Here is a 15,880-nt window from a genome sequence, read left to right as displayed (position 1 = left end):
AGAGTTGAAAGGAGACACCAAGAATATCATACGTGGAGAAAGTGAAAGGTCATTAAAAAACAGGAAAGATGGAAAAGACCAAAATGGATATCAGAAGAGACTCTAAAACTTGCTTGTGAACATAGAATTGCTAAAGAGAATTTAAGAAATGATGATGTAAAAGAGCTGAACAGACAGCTCGAGAAGATAAGAGAAAGTATCATGATGAAATGTGCAAAGATCTGGAGTTAGATAACCAAAAGAGAAGAACATGGTTGTATTTCTCAGCTGAAAAAACTAAAGAGAAAATTTAAACCTCAAATTACATTATTGAAGGATTCTATGGGTAAAAAAATTGAATGATGCAGGAAACATCAAAAGAAGATGGAAGGAATACACAGAGTCACTGTACCAAAAAGAATTCGTCGATGTACAACCATTTCAGGAGGTAGTAAGTGATCAAGTACCGATGGTATTGAAGGAAGAAGTCCAAGCTGCACTTAAGGCACTGGCGAAAAACAAAACTCCAGGAACTGACAGAATACCAACTGAGATATTTCAACAAATGGATGCAATGCAGGACCTGCTCACTCATCTATGCCAAGAAATTTGGAAGATAGCTACCTGGCCAACCGACTGGAAGAGATCTATATCTGTGCCCATTCCAAAGAAAGGTGATCCAACAGAATGTGGAAATTATCGAACAATATCATTAATATCACATGCAAGTAAAAAATTTGCTGAAGGTAATTCAAAAACAGTTGCAGCAGTACATCCACAGGGAACTGCAAGAAATTCAAGCTGGATTAAGAAGAGGACGTGGAACCAGGGATATCACTGCTTATGTCAGATGGATCTTGGCTGAAAGCAGAGAAAACCAGAAAGGTGTTTACTGGTGTTTTATTGACTATGTAAAGGCATTTGACTGTGTTGATCAAAATTATGGGTAACATTGTGAAGAATGGGAATTCCAGAACCATTTTTATACTGCAATCAGAGAATCACTTTGAAATGCAAACCTTATTTCTTCAAACCTCTTTCCCCATGTTTAAAGTCCTCTAATGGTTTCCAATTAATTTTAAGACCTTTATTCTGGCCTATTTAGTCCCTACATTCAGCTGCTACTCCATTTCTTCCACTCCATTTCTCAGCCCAGGTCCCCTGAATCTCTCCACTCAAACTGACTACTTGGTGCCCTCCATAATTTTCAGACCCCCAGAACTTTGTCCTTCTCCTCCTGCCCCCGCATTGAACTTCATCTGGTTAACTCTTCCTAATCCTTTGGATTTCAGCATAACCAGCATTTCTTTAAGCAACTAACAACAACAACAATAATAGGGTCACAAAATACCATGTACTTTCCTTTGCAGCACTTGTCAGTTTCAAATTACATTTCTTTGTAGTTTTCTTCCTGATTGGCCAGAACATACTTTAGATGGTGGTTGTAGAGGAGATGCAATACGGAGTTCGGTGAAGGGGAGACTAAATAAGAGTGATTCTTGTCATATTCGTGTTTCCATATTTATCTATTCATTGACTATGCAAAGCCATTCGAATGTGGATAATAACAAAATATGGGATAATATTTTGAACAACAGGAATTCCAGAACATTTAATTGAGCTCATGAGGAACCCGTACATAGACCAAGAGGCAGCTGTTCGAACAGAACAAGGGGATATTGCATGGTTTAAAAACAGAAAAGCTGCGCGTCAGAGTTGTATCCTTTCACCATACTTATTCAATCTGTATGCTAAGCAACCCCAGAAACCAGACTATATGAAGAACATAGTGTCAGGATTGGAGGAAGACTCATTAACAACCTGCTATATGCAGATGACACAACCTTGCTTGTTGAAAGTGAAGAAGACTTGAAGCACTTACTGGTGAAGATCAAAGACTACAGCCTTCAGTTTAGGTTACACCTCAACATAAAGAAAAAAATCTTCACAACTGGACCAATAAGCAACATCATGATAAATGGAGAAAATATTCAAGTTGTCAAGGATTTGATTTTACTTGGATCTACAGTCAACACCCATGGAAAGCAGCAGTCAGGAAATCAAATGACGTACTGTATTGGGCAAATCTGCTGCAAAAGACCTCTTTAACGTGTTAAAAAGCAAAGAAGTCACCTTGAAGACTAAGGTGCATCTGACTGAAGCCATGGTGTTTTCGATCGCCTCATATGCGTGAGAAAGGTGGACAATGAATAAGGAAAACTGAAGAAGAATTGATTCCTTTGAATTATGGTGTTAGAGAAGAATGTTGATATACCATGGACTGCCAGAAGAATGAACAAATCTGTCTTGGAAGAAGTACAGCCAGCATGCTCCTTAGAAGTGAGGATGGCGAGACTTCTCACTTACTTTGGACGTGTCATCAGGAGGGACCAGTCCCTGGGAAAGAACATCATGCTTGGTACAGTAGAGGGTCAGAAGAAAAGAAGAAGACCCTCAACGAGATGGATTGACACAGTGGCTGCAACAATGGGCTCAAACATAGCAACGATTATGAGCATGTCGCAGGACCAGGCAGTGTTTCGTTCTATTGTACATACACTTGCTATGAGTCAGAAGCGACTCAAAGGCATGTAACAACAACAACAACAACAAGGTAGATTAGGTCTACCCTGAACTATGAGATCTAATCTGACTAGCTTAATGTTTCAGGGCATGATCTCTAAATAAAAAACACTTCAATGCAATTCCATATTTGCCAAGACCTCAATTCAATTTCCATACATACCATAGCTATATCCTTGGTTAAGTTTTTCCCTCAACCCTGTGGTACTCTACCTTTAAACAGGTATAATAACAGTACGTACTTCCAAAATTTTTATGAAGATTAAATAAGGTCATTCTCGTTTATGATTTAGCATAATGCCCAGAACACACTTTTGAGTAATCAATGTAGAAGCCATAATAATTGTTATTACTATGGAGGGAAACATCAAATTAGACCTAAGGAATCTTGGCATAAATTCATTCTTTCTGAGAAAGTCCCAACCAGTAAACCACCAGTTGCCCTCAAGTGAATTCCCACTCATGGTGACCCTATGTGTGTCAGAGAACAACTGTCCTCCGTAAGGTTTCCAGTGGCTGATTTTTCAGAAGTAGATCACCAGCCCTTTCTTCTGAGGTACCTCTGGGTGAACTCACACCTCCAACCTTTCGGTTAGCAACCAACTGCATTAACCTTTTGTACCACCCAGGGCTTCCAAAGCCCCTCAAATAGAAAATCACTAATGTTGTTGCTGATAGCTGCAGTTGAGTCGGCCCCTGATTCACAGGAACCCTGTGCACGATGGCATGAAATGCCGCTGGGTCCTCTGCCATTCCCATGATTGGTTGGGGATCAGACCATAGTGATCCATAAGGTTCTCACTGGCTGATTTTTGGAGAATAGATTACCACGCCTTTCTTCCAATCTGTCTTAGTCTGGAAACTCCACCGAAACCTCTTCAGCATCACAGCAACACACAAGCCTCCACTGACAGACAGGTGGTTGCTGCACAGGAGGTGCGTTGGCCTAGAATCAAACCTGGGTCTCCTGCATGGAAGGTGAGAATTCTACTACTGAATGACCAATGTCCCTCAAAAGAACACAGCAGAGTTCAAAGGACTGGTTTGTAAAGTCAGTGATGTTTTCAGAGAGTTATAAGGTGTCCCATCATCATATATTCAGAATTTTGAACTGTTATGGATTGAATTGTGTCCTTCAAAAAGATATGTTGAAGTCCTAACACCTGTACCTGTGAATGTGACCCTGTTTGGAAATACAGTCCTTGAGATGCTATCAGTTAGGTTAACATGAGGTCATATAGGAGTAGGGTGGGTCCTAATCTATTTTCAGTGGTGTCTTATAAAAGTGGAGAACAGATACAAAAATGCACTCAGGAAGAAGGCACCATGTGAAGATGCATCTACAAGACAAGGAACTCCAAAGGCTGACAGAAGTTACCAGAAGGTAGGAGAGAGGCATGGAGCAGTTCCTCCGTCACAGCCCTCAGAAGGAATCAACACAGCTGATATCCTGATTTGGACTTCCACTCTCCAAACCTATGAGACAATAAATTCCTGTTTTTCAGACTCACCCATTTTGTGGTATTTTGTTACAACAGCCCTACAAAACTAAGACAGGAACTGTTAGCAAGGGAACACTGGAATAGACAGACACCCATATTTCCTGCCACAATTGAATTTAAATCCACTCGGCTGTGTTCTACAGTATGGGATCTACATTAGAATCTAATGATACACAATTGCCCCATTATCACTGATTTTAGAAGGTCCCATTTTTGAAAGTTTGAGAGGAAAACTTATCCAATATATCACAATTTTTAATTATTCATTAATAATGAATGAAATCACAAAATTATATTCTTGCTAGTGTTTTAATATTTAGATAAAACACTTTAGCCATGTTACATTTACTTTAAAAAACCTAAAACTCACATAAATTTTTGAGCACACACTCTATTTCTTCTGTAGTATTTTGAAAAGAAGTCTTTATTTAAAACTTATCCCATCTCTTAAGTCTTCTTCCTTTAAAACATATTTTACACTTAATATATTCATAAAATAATCTTATATCCTACTCTTTCATGGGTTAATTTTGTGGCCAGATAATGTCTCCATTATTTCTACTTAAAAATGGGAAAATCAATGTAGGTGATTTTATGAGAATGTTCAATTGTCAAAGGCAAACATATAAATGTGCATATGGACAACAATAAATGAATTTATTTAGAGAGGGGAAATATAATAACTGAGCTATTCCCTCTGACTGAATTGTCGTCTTCTACTGGCATATTGAACTTTTATCCATCCTTCAAAATCCAGTTCAGGTGTCAGCTTCTTTGTGGAGTTGTCTTTCTTTTTCTGCACTATCTCTGTGCTTCCATCACACTTGTATGACTACATGTATAATTATTTACTTACTCTTTTTTCCTTCAATACTGAGTTCCCTGAGGGTCAGGGTATCACACCTTATTCATCTTTGCAGTGGGACTGCCTAGCAATGTCTGTGCCTGTAGCAGATGCTCAACTGTTTGCTTATTTGGACTGAAACAGTTTGAAAAGTGCAGTTGAATAAAGCAAGTTTAAAACATAGAAGTTACTTAAAAATTAAAAACAAAAATCTTACGTACTTGAATGTAGTAGGTTTACTTCTTTGACTTATAAAAATTCTGGGAAGGATCAATAATATACTATTTATTCCCACAAACAGTACACTTTAATTCTTGAAGAACTAAAAATTCTATCCATTCTTCATGCCCTAAACCAAGTCATCCATTTCCAAAATCCTTTATCTAAGAAGTCTGTTGTTAGTTGACCTTCAGTTGATTCTGACTCATGGCAACCCCATATGTGCAGAGTAGAATTGCTCTGTGGGGTTTTCAAGGCTGTGACTTTCAGAAGCAGAGTACCAGGGCTGTCTTCTGAGATGCCTCTGAGTGGGTTTGAACTGCCAACCTTTCGGCTACTAGTCAAGTGCTTAACTCTTTGTGGCACCCAAAGACTCCCTAACAAGTCTAGCTAATAATAATCTTCTCCCTTTCTCTTCTCCCTTACTACTCATTGTCTTCATTATACATTTAACATTTTATAACATTTAAATCAGCTATGATTATACAGGTAGTCCTCGACTTACCACATATTAGAGTTATGACAATCTGTGCTTACAATTGTCTGTTTTTTTTTTTTTTTACATTTTATCGTTAGTAACATGTACTACACACAATGTTGCAGTGTGTAATTTGCTGATGTCATCTTTCTCACATCAACCCCTAAAGACAAATAAAGATTGAATTTATAAAGTTACTGATTAAAAGTCAATTAATAATGAAAACTAAAAAAAAAAAAAAAAAGAGGAACTTGACTTATGTCAGAACTGACTTAGACAGCAGAGTAGTGGTTGGAACAGAACCCTGTTGTAAGTCAGGGACTACTTGTATAGTATAAGAGTCCCTGCGTCTTGCAAATGGTTAAGAGAGCTCTAAGATTAGTCTAGCTGAAATGTTGGCGGTTCAAACTCACCCGGGGGCGGGGGGAGGGGTGGCTTGAAAGATAGGCCTGGCAATCTGCTTCTGAAAGGTCACAGCCTTGAAAACCCTATGGAGCAGTTCTACTCTGGACACTTGGGGTTGCCATGAGTCGAAATTGGTTCAATGGCAACTAACAACAACGTGATTATATGTACTTATATTGTTTTCTAAATATTTTAAGTTTCTTCTCTCCCCAAGTAACTTGTTAAGAGTACAGGGTACAATCCATTAAATATTTGTGAGAGAGTGTGGAGGGGGCATGTTCTCTATGGTGGTTACTAAAACTGAGTATCAGTAGGGTGTTTAACAAATATTGCAACTGACATATAATTGATAGATGGACAAAAGAAGTATGATCTAGTGAGATGAACAAAATTAACATTAAGAACCATTTTTAATAAATACTAGGCCACTTGTTGTAATAAGAGGCAAAGTATTAGAAGAGCTTAATCTTGTTTAATAGAAAACTGTTTGAAAAATAAATCCTACAACCAAGCAAGATTTTCATAAACAGGGCTTTTTCTACTATGCTGTGCTGTCTCCAATAATAGAAAAAAGCCTCGTGAAATCTGTCAATAAATATAACCCCTACAAAACTTCCAAAGCTAATGAAGTCTCTAATTAGCAGTTACAGTTGTAGTTAAGAGAATAATAGCAGTTAATGTTTATTGAGCACTTACTATGTGCCAGGGGCCATCTGCTGTGCCACTTACCTTTTTACTCCTGTAATTATCACAATAACTTTACAAAGTAGATACTATTATTATATTCATTTTGTTGTTGTTGTTCTGTACTGTAGAGTCGATTGTGACTCACAGAGACCATGTAGGGCAGAGTTAACTTCCCCATAGGGTTTCCTAGGTTGAAATCTTTATGGGAGCAGATTGCCAGGTCTTTTCTCCCATTGAACGGCTGGTGGGTTCAAGCCGCTGACCTTTTGGTTAGCAGCTGAGTGTTTAACCACTGTGCCACCAGGGCTCCTATATTCATTTTACAGGTAAGAAAATCAAGGCACAGAGAAGTTACCTAACACGCCAGTGTTCACATGGCTGACAAATGGTTAAGCGTGAAGTTCAATTTTAAGAAATTTGGTTCATGGTTAATAATCACCAGGCTAATCTAGTATCTCTCATATGGTTAATGATTATTTTCCAATAAAAGTCATACCAACTGGCTGAAGAATCATAACAAACATTTTTTGTTAAATTAATCTTTGGGTATAATGATAGAGGTAGCTAGAGAAATAATGAGGGGATTTTAATATCATATTTCGCATTGGCTGGAACTTACTAAAGACATTGTCTAATTCAAGATTCTACAAACTAAAGATGATAGGGTGAATCTTGTGTGAATCTGTAGGTGAGTTTAGACGCTGAATTAAATATGCTTCCATCCTGAAAGAAAAATAGCAAATGCTTTCACTACTTACTTTCAGTTAATAACAGTAAGTGCTAAATGCTGGGGGACTTACAAAAAATGAGAACCTCACTCATTCCTTGCTTTCATAATTTCGAACTCTAAAAATGTAACCCATCTGTTTATACAATCATTGACTTAGCTCATTTTAACATATAGAATGTACTTTGTGTGCAGGGCTGTGAGAAACTCAATAATCATTATAAAAGACGACTGTAGAAGGTAATAGGTAGATCATAGATACAACACGTACATATCCACACACGATATACAGTGATGCCTTTTTAATCCAGAACTCTAATAAAAATGTTACACAATCGTCAGTATACATACACTATTTTATAAAGTGAAGGCATGTGGCACCGATTTTAGAAAGATTTTCATGAAATAGAAAAAAATTAAAGTTTTGCTTTAGTTTCTAATGATCAAGTCTTTACCAAGAACGTATACATTATATGCTTTATCAAAACACTACCTCATAACTGAAACTTGACATTTGAGGAAAGAGAATTTTAAATTAAATGCGTAGTTTGTTCTCTTATGTTGACTTATCTATGTTACTGTCTAATCTTTATTATTTTAAGTGTTTCTAATGTAAATTTAAATAAGTACATATACAGATCAGTAATCTCCTTAGCATATAGGCTAAGAAAATATTTACTATGTTTTTCACAAATATTTCAAATTTCTAATCTGCAAAGGAACATGCATTATCTGTTTTGAAATCAGCATTTGAAGATCTCTCCATAGATGAACGTTCTTGAGTCAATGGACTTTAGACTCTGCATTTATTAAACATTATGCATTAATAAAATAACAATGGTGTATACAAGTTATTATTATTTTTTTATTTAGTATTAAGTAATGTTATAAACAGGGGGCAGTGGTGGTTCAGTGTAGGATTTCCACCTTCCATGTAGGAGATATGGGTTCAATTCCTGGCCAATGGATCTCAGGTGTAGCCACTACTCTTCTGTCAGTGGAGGCTTGCTGTTAACATGATACTGAACAGGTTTTAGTGGAGCTTCCAAACAAAGACAGACTAGGAAGAAAGGCCTGGTGATCTACTTCCAAAAATCAGCCAATGAAACCCTACAGATCACAAAGGTCTGATCCTCAAGCATCAAGGGGATGGTTCATGGGGATGGTTCATGGGGATGGTGCAGGACCAGCAGCTTTCCTTCAGCTGTACATGGGATGCCCTTGAGTGGGAGGCCAGCCTACTCGATGACAGCTAACAACAACAACAAACATTATATACAATAAAACATAATTTCCAACCTATCTCTGAATCTCGGTTTGGAGCAAGGCTAGAATAACTTGAATTGCATTTATTTATTTCCAATGCGTACACGTCAACAGTTTGTGTGCAACGTTCCTGTGTGGTAATAGCACCTTAGCTTCTGGAGTTTATGCCAGATATAATTCTTGTTTTTGAAAGTTCAAACATAAATAACTCCATTCAAACATAAATAACTCAGTTTAATTCTTATATTTATTGAATACAAGGCAAATCAGACTCTGAGGAAAAGCGACTTCTATTAGGCTTTCCTGGTCCCCATGAAGCTTACAATCTAACATCAGACTCTTAAAGGCACGGCCTCTCAGGACTGGGGAGCCAAAAGAAGGCTGCTCCAGCGGGCCTCGGGTAGCAAAGCGCTTCCTGGCCCAGAGGCCAATCTGGCAAGGATCTGCTGCTGGCAAACACACATTAGTCAGGATAAAGTCGCCACACACTTAACCAAGCGAAGCATAAATGGTCCTTTCAGCACGCGCTTCGGAGGCGGGATATTGCAGAGCCCAGCAACCCAGTTCACTTTTTCAGTGATCCCCAAACTCACATTTCTAACGCTTTCTGCTCCATGAGTCCAAGAATTGGAGCCTGGGTTGGCAGCAGAGCAGGCTGGGCTCACCTAAGTGCCTCACTTTCTTTGAAGTATCTCCACCACCACTTTGCCCAAGCGCAACTTTTCAACGGATTAGGGGGCAGTGAAACAGGATAGGAAGCGAGGAAGGAAGAGAAGCCGCGCCAACACCACGGTGGCGTTATCAAAAGAGAAAGAAAGAAAAGGCGGGCAACAGGTACCTGCAAGTGGTGGCAAAGAGGGCAAAGGACACGCCTAGCAGGGGGAGCAGGGGGTGGGGCTACGTGCCAGTCCTAGGGTTCGCAGCACTAGCGCGCTAGGAGGGATTGCGAACGTCCCAGGCTGCCTGCTGCCCGCCGCTCCGCGGGAGAGCAGTTGAGTTCCAGGAATCTGCTCCTCGCCCAGCCCACGAGCGCGTTGCCCCAAGACGCGACGGCACCCATGCCCCAGTCCGGGGAGCGGGCGGCGCTCGCAGCCGAAGGTGTGTGATGAGGGGTTGAGCGCGTGGCGGCCGGCGGCGTCGTTCCCCACTGAACCAAACGCGGGAGGAAAGCGGCGCGCTCCAGCTCAGCTTGCCGCGCGCGGGGCGGGGCGCGGCTGCGGGGGGGTGCCCAGCCGCCCGCGGGGAGCTGCGGAGGAGCAGGCGCGCTGCGGACCGGAGGGCTAAAGCATTGCTATCAACGGTGAGTCCAGAAAGCCCGTCCTAAGCCAACACGCTAACTCTGCAGCCTCCTCACGCCCCCAAACCACCAAAGGTGGCGACATCTGATCCAGCGCACAAACACGAGTCCCTTCTGTCCCCGGATACGATTACGCGGCAGAGACATACTCAAACTCACGCGCAGCAGCCAAGAAACGAGGTAAGTAGAGGGACGCTGCCTTTCTCGAGGGCGGAAGGGGGGCGGGCTGCGGGGAGGAGCGGGGCGTTGTTTGCTCCCAGAGGTGAGTGTTGGGCGAATGGCTGCGATCCAGGGGAGGGGGTGGGGGTAGAAATCGGAAAGTGCAAATGAGGTTGGGCTGAGGGAGTTAGGAATAAGTTGGAGGTGGGGAGAAAGGCTGGGGGCTGGAGAGGGTGCAAAGATCTAAGCTGCCCCAATCGCACTCGTACCTCTTTCTCTCCCACATGGCACCCATTTGAGGGTCCTCTCTAGTGTTCGCGCGTGCAGACAGAGGGAGGGGATAACAGGGCGCCGAGCGCCCGGGCCGCGGATCCGACCGAAGCCCTTGCACTTGACCCTGAAAGGATGTGCACAGCGGAGCCGCGAGGCCGAAGCCCCCTGCCAGGCAGGGATGGGGAACCCGGAGGTGCTTCTGGACCTCTCCAACTACAGTCTTTTCTCCCCCCTAAGGGGGAAACCGAGCGTGGTGCGTTGGGGGTGGGGAATGTCACTGAGTGTCCACACACACTGGGACCTTTCAGCACCCGCCTGTACTCGCGACCCCCAGAAATGGATGGTGGTATCTGGGGTGGACGAGTCCCGACGCGGATAGGGATGATACCGCGTGCCCTTGCACTGAAAGCGTGTGCGTGCCGCCGGGGTTAGAAAGGGGGTGAGGCAGGGCGGGCTGGCGAGAGAAAGACGCACAGAAGGGAGAGGGGCGCCTTCCAAGGGCTAGTGGAGCGGCAGGGGGCCTGGGATGCACGGCTTCGGGTCGTTGGAGGCAAACAGCATCGGAGGGTGCAAATATATGCAGCAAGACTGGACAAAAGGACAATCAAAGGTGGCGGGGAGGGGAGGGGGCAGTGTACCAGATCTGTTGGTGTAAAACCCCTGGTTGATTGAGGGCTTAGAAAGTTGGGAACGGTGAACGCGCTGCTCTGCAGCGCTTCCTTAGGGAGAGGATTGCCTGTGGACCCACGTCTGTAACACTAATGCCGACCTCCTTAAAGCATCACAGAGGGCGGGAGAAAAGGTGGAGAACTTCAGAGGAAGTCCCGCTAACACTAAGGCTAGTTTGCACTGAACTAGTCATTATCAGGGCGTTTCACCAGGGAACGGGATGGGTGGCCTTTAAAACCAGGCGTAACTGACAATCACCTCCATTATGAGCTAGTGTTAGTAATAAAGACAAAGCCTTTATTTCCGGTGGGTTCTACACGGACAGTGTAAAAACAAAAACAAACTACTTCTTAAAAACCTTTAGTCCCGTCCGGCTGTCACCTTGTAAAGTGAGTTTTTCAAGATGAATCACGTAAAAGTGTGGCAGTTTGGTTAGATGCCATTGTGCTGTTGGTTCTGTTTCTGATAATTTCATGTTGAAAAAACAAAAATCGGCCTTACTCAGAACTGGTGTGCTTCATTTCCAAGTATCCCTACAAAAAAATTGACTACCGTTTGAAGGAAGGATAGAAAGTGCATTTTAAAAAGTATTTTAATTTATTAGGAGTAATCACACTTTGTCCCCTGGAGATTTTAAAATTAATTAAAAAGTCATGCACCTCAAAAGTATATGGTAAAGGACACTAGAAATTTGTGTTAATTGGATTAAATTATGAGCGTGTGTTCTTCCCATTTTAGCGAGGGAAACAGCCAATTTAGTTTCTTCTGTAGAAACTATCTTCTAGTAGTCTGAGGTTTCGCTTTAGGAATGTGACTCCCTTCAGCAACTATTTTAGATAATTCCAGAGGGAAATACACTAGTATTGTTTGATTTGTCTGCCACCCACAAGGTTAAGTTGACATCTAGTGTTGTGTAATTTAGTGCTAGAACCCGTTGCCATCCAGTCGATTCCAACTCATAGTGACCCTGTAGGAGTGTTTAAAACCTACAGTCAAGCCTAGTGCCCTGACATTTAATAAGAGCTTGATAGTTTATTAGGAACTTGGGCATAACTGAGAAGACAGTATACTTTGGCTTTTACCGGGTAATAGGACTGTAGAGATTTGAACTCCTTTTTTTAAATCCAGAATTTCCAGAGCTTTATGCTTGCTGTATTTATTCTCAGTGCACATATTAAAAGAAATAAACAAATGCAGTAAATAAAGATATTTATAACAAAATTAGATTTTTGTAAAGTCTATTTTTTGTTTCAAGAGTTTTACAGTTCATGTTTACCAATAATTTAATTTAAATTGGTTAAAACATTTTATGGTACCTTATAAACAGCCATCAGCTTAATCACCATTTAAATTGCTGAAAAATGAAGAAAGTCACCACAGTCTTTAAACTCTTTTTTCAAAATTATATGTGTCTGTTGATCAGATAATATTGATTTGATGCTGTTAATTCACACTAAACTTCCAAGGTATACCTTGACAGTAAAATCTTTTGATTGTTTACGTAATATGTAATAATGTCTCATTTATTTGACACCATCTGGGTTAGTACTTATTTACATTAGCACATTTTCTAAATAGCTGACCCCTCACACCATTAATTACTAAAACATTTTATAATTTAGCCAATAAAACAGTTTCTATATCTTAATGCCCTTTCTTGCTGCCTTGGAGGATAATTGTATATAAGCTAATCTTTTTTATTGAGTTGTCTTTATGAACATGAATTCATAAAGAATTGAATAGTGCTGTTCCTTGAGGTGTATAGAGCTGTTTTTGTTTATAGTAAATGGTCTTGCTTTGCTGGGTTGAAATACTAGAATGGAGACAGAAGTACCATTCTTCTTTTTATGATTTTTCTGGGTCCTCTTTCTGTTATCAGCTATCACTTTCTACTGCTGTCAGGCTGTGAGCGGGCCCTGCTGCTATATTATCTGTTGTCTTATTTTCCATGAAATGATGTGGGCTACTGCCCAAATATAAAGTCTGTGGACTTTGTGACAGACGCTTGCTGTTCCCAGGCTTTCCTTCTGGGCTAGATTGTGAGCTTAATGACTGAGGTTCCCAGACGGGTAGCCTCTGTATAAATGTGTTTTTAATAGGAACATTTCGTGTATATGTTCTTTAGAAATTTCTTAATTTCAGACAGTTCAGTCTTCTGGAAAATCATTGCTTTTTTGAGAAATTGAAGCTGCCCTTTAAAATGATTACTTTTCTTATGGTAGGCCCCAGATTGTCTTTGTTTGGGAATCTGTATATTATGCTATTTTACATTCCACTTTCTTTTATTAAGATTCACTAGCCATATGCAATGTTGATACATTTCCCTACTCTGGAAGATAGGAATAAGAAGTATGATTTGATAATCCTGATAACCATATTTGAGGCTACGTCAGTTATTTAAATATTATTTTGCATACTTACTCATGGAAGAGCTACATAATCAAATCAGTTCAAATGAAGTAGTGTAAATTCATCTTGAAAACAGTGGCAATCATATATTCTTCACTGGTAGCATTTCACAAACGTTCATTCTTTTACTAGACAAACATTTATTAAAAGCATGCTACATGCCAGACACTGGGCTTTGGGGATATGCAGACAAATAAGACTCTGGAAGGGCTCTGGATTGAACAGGGGGAGATAGATAGAAAACAAGTTAGAATAATAAATACAATATAGTACCATGAGTACTGTGATAGAGATATGCAGAAAGTATCCAGAGCAGGGATTTGGAAGTAGCCAGTTCTCTATGGGGTGGAAGACTAGAGAGGCTTCATAGAAAAGGTGACTTGAAAGAGTGAGTGTAGGTGGGGCAAGACCATGGAGGGCTATGTTTGGACCATTGTTGTTCAGGGTTGTTTTGTTTTAAACAAAGGAGTGATATGATGAGAAGACAGCTGTCACAGTAATCTAGAGGGATGGATCTGAGGAATGTGAGGATGGAGGCAGGAAGAGCATCTGAAAAAGTATTAGCATGATCTTGGTAAGAGAGGTTGAGGGCCTTAGGCTAAAGTGATAATGGAATGAAGAAAAGGGTTTGGCCAAAGTGATAATGGAATGGAGAAAAGGGTTTGGCCACAGAGATATGGACTACTGTAGTTGACTGATTAGATGGGAGGGGTGTAGGAGGATAGGATAGGGAGTATAAAAAAGAGTCAGATCTGAGGAGCAAAGGTGAAGAGTTCAGTTTTGAACATGTAGAATATGAAGTGCTTATAGGAAATAACTGGAGATGAGTGTCTATTGGATCATTGCACAGACGTTCTGTGCAGAGAAGTCTGGGCTAGATAAGTAGGTGGATAAATGGATAGATAGATGGGGGCTGACTGAACAGACTGATTTAGCAGCTTTTAGCATGTAGTTGGTTGCTGAAACATAATAGAAGTTGATAGGTCTCCCAGGGCTAAGTATAAAGAGTAAGTGGAAAATAGAGGCCTAGGGGGGAATCCTAGCATTTAAGCGTTGGATAGAGAAATAGGGACCAGCACAGAAGAATGAGAAGGTACAGAGTGAGAAAAGCAGGGTCAGAGTCAGGGGAGAATGACTTTTTAGTACCTGAAGGAAGAGAGACTTTTAAGAAGTGAGATGTCAGGTACTAAGATGAGGAACATCTGACAGTCCTGGTGCTGACCCTGAATAGCTCTGTGACCTTGAACTAAAATAATTTAGTTCTTTTTCCTTCTCTACAAAAAGGAGATTTAAAAAAAAAAAAAAAAGCATACTTCATACTGCTACTGTGAGGGTCAAATGAGATAAAGTATGTAAAACATGGTGCCTGGAAAGTTACTCCTTTGTATTCAGTAAATACTAATGATTTTTATGAAAAGCAGCCATTGGGTGTTGTGATTAGGAGGTCAGTAGCAACTATTACTTATAAAAGTGCTCTCTCTCTCTTAGGTTCAATGAGGGTGATTGAGATAGATACTTTTAAGATGCAAACTTGATCGTATTTATAGCCTTTGAGGAAGAAACCAGTACAATAGGAGGAAGTGAACATTTTGGAGAGGGAGCAGAGACCCCTCTGAACAAGGTCCTTGAAGAAAGGATGGGAGGTTGCATCAGGAGCTCTGAGGGAAATATTGGCTTCCTCAGGAGAAGCCAGGCTTCCCAGCTTGAGGGACTGATTGTTGTTGTTAGCTGCCATGGAGTTAACTCAGATTCATGGCACCCATATGTATAATAGAACTAACGTTGCCCAGTCCTGTGCCATCTTCATGCTCATTGGCATGTTTGAGCCCATTGTTGCCGCGTAGGGTATTAATCCATCTCATTGAGGGTTTCTCTTGTTTTTGTTGGCACTCTGTTTTACCAAACATGATGTCCTTTTCTAGTGGTTGGTTTTTCCTGTTGACTTGTCCAAAGTAAGTGAGGTCTTGCCATCCTCGCTTCTAAGGAACATTATGGTTGCATTTCTTCTGAAACTAATTTGTTCATTCTTCTGGCTGATAGTATGGACTTTGCTTTTTCAAAGCAGTGGTAATCAAATCATAGACTTTTTATTTTTTTTCTATTGTACTTCAGATGAAGGTTTACAGAACAAATAGTTTCTCGTTAAACAGTAGTACACATATTGTTTTATGACATTGGTTAACAACCCCACTACGTGTCAACCCTGTCCCTTCTCGACCTTTTTTTTTTAGTGAAAATATACATAGCCAAAGATACACCATTTCAAAAATTTCTACATGCACAGTTCAGTGACATCGACTATGCTCTTCCAGTTGTGCTGCTATTCTCACTTTAGATGAAGATTTACAGAACAAAATAGTTTCTCATTAAACAGTTAGTACAC

General features: G+C 40.6%; 1 protein-coding gene across 1 annotated transcript in view; it reads left to right on the top strand.

Annotated features, from left to right (window-relative positions):
• The first annotated feature begins 9,697 nt into the window (after nt 1-9,697).
• The window catches only part of UGT8 (UDP glycosyltransferase 8), a 134,887-nt gene continuing 128,704 nt past the window's right edge, over nt 9,698-15,880 (top strand). The window contains exon 1 of the mRNA XM_004385893.1: nt 9,698-10,167. The gene's annotated coding sequence lies outside the window, so the exon portion shown is untranslated. The remainder of the gene's footprint in view (nt 10,168-15,880) is intronic.

Source organism: Trichechus manatus, unplaced genomic scaffold (assembly GCF_000243295.1).
Source record: "Trichechus manatus latirostris isolate Lorelei unplaced genomic scaffold, TriManLat1.0 scaffold00150, whole genome shotgun sequence".
NCBI classification, from domain to species: domain Eukaryota; kingdom Metazoa; phylum Chordata; class Mammalia; order Sirenia; family Trichechidae; genus Trichechus; species Trichechus manatus.
The sequence above is the reverse complement of the archived record's forward strand: the minus strand, read 5'-3'. Positions and strand labels throughout refer to the sequence as shown.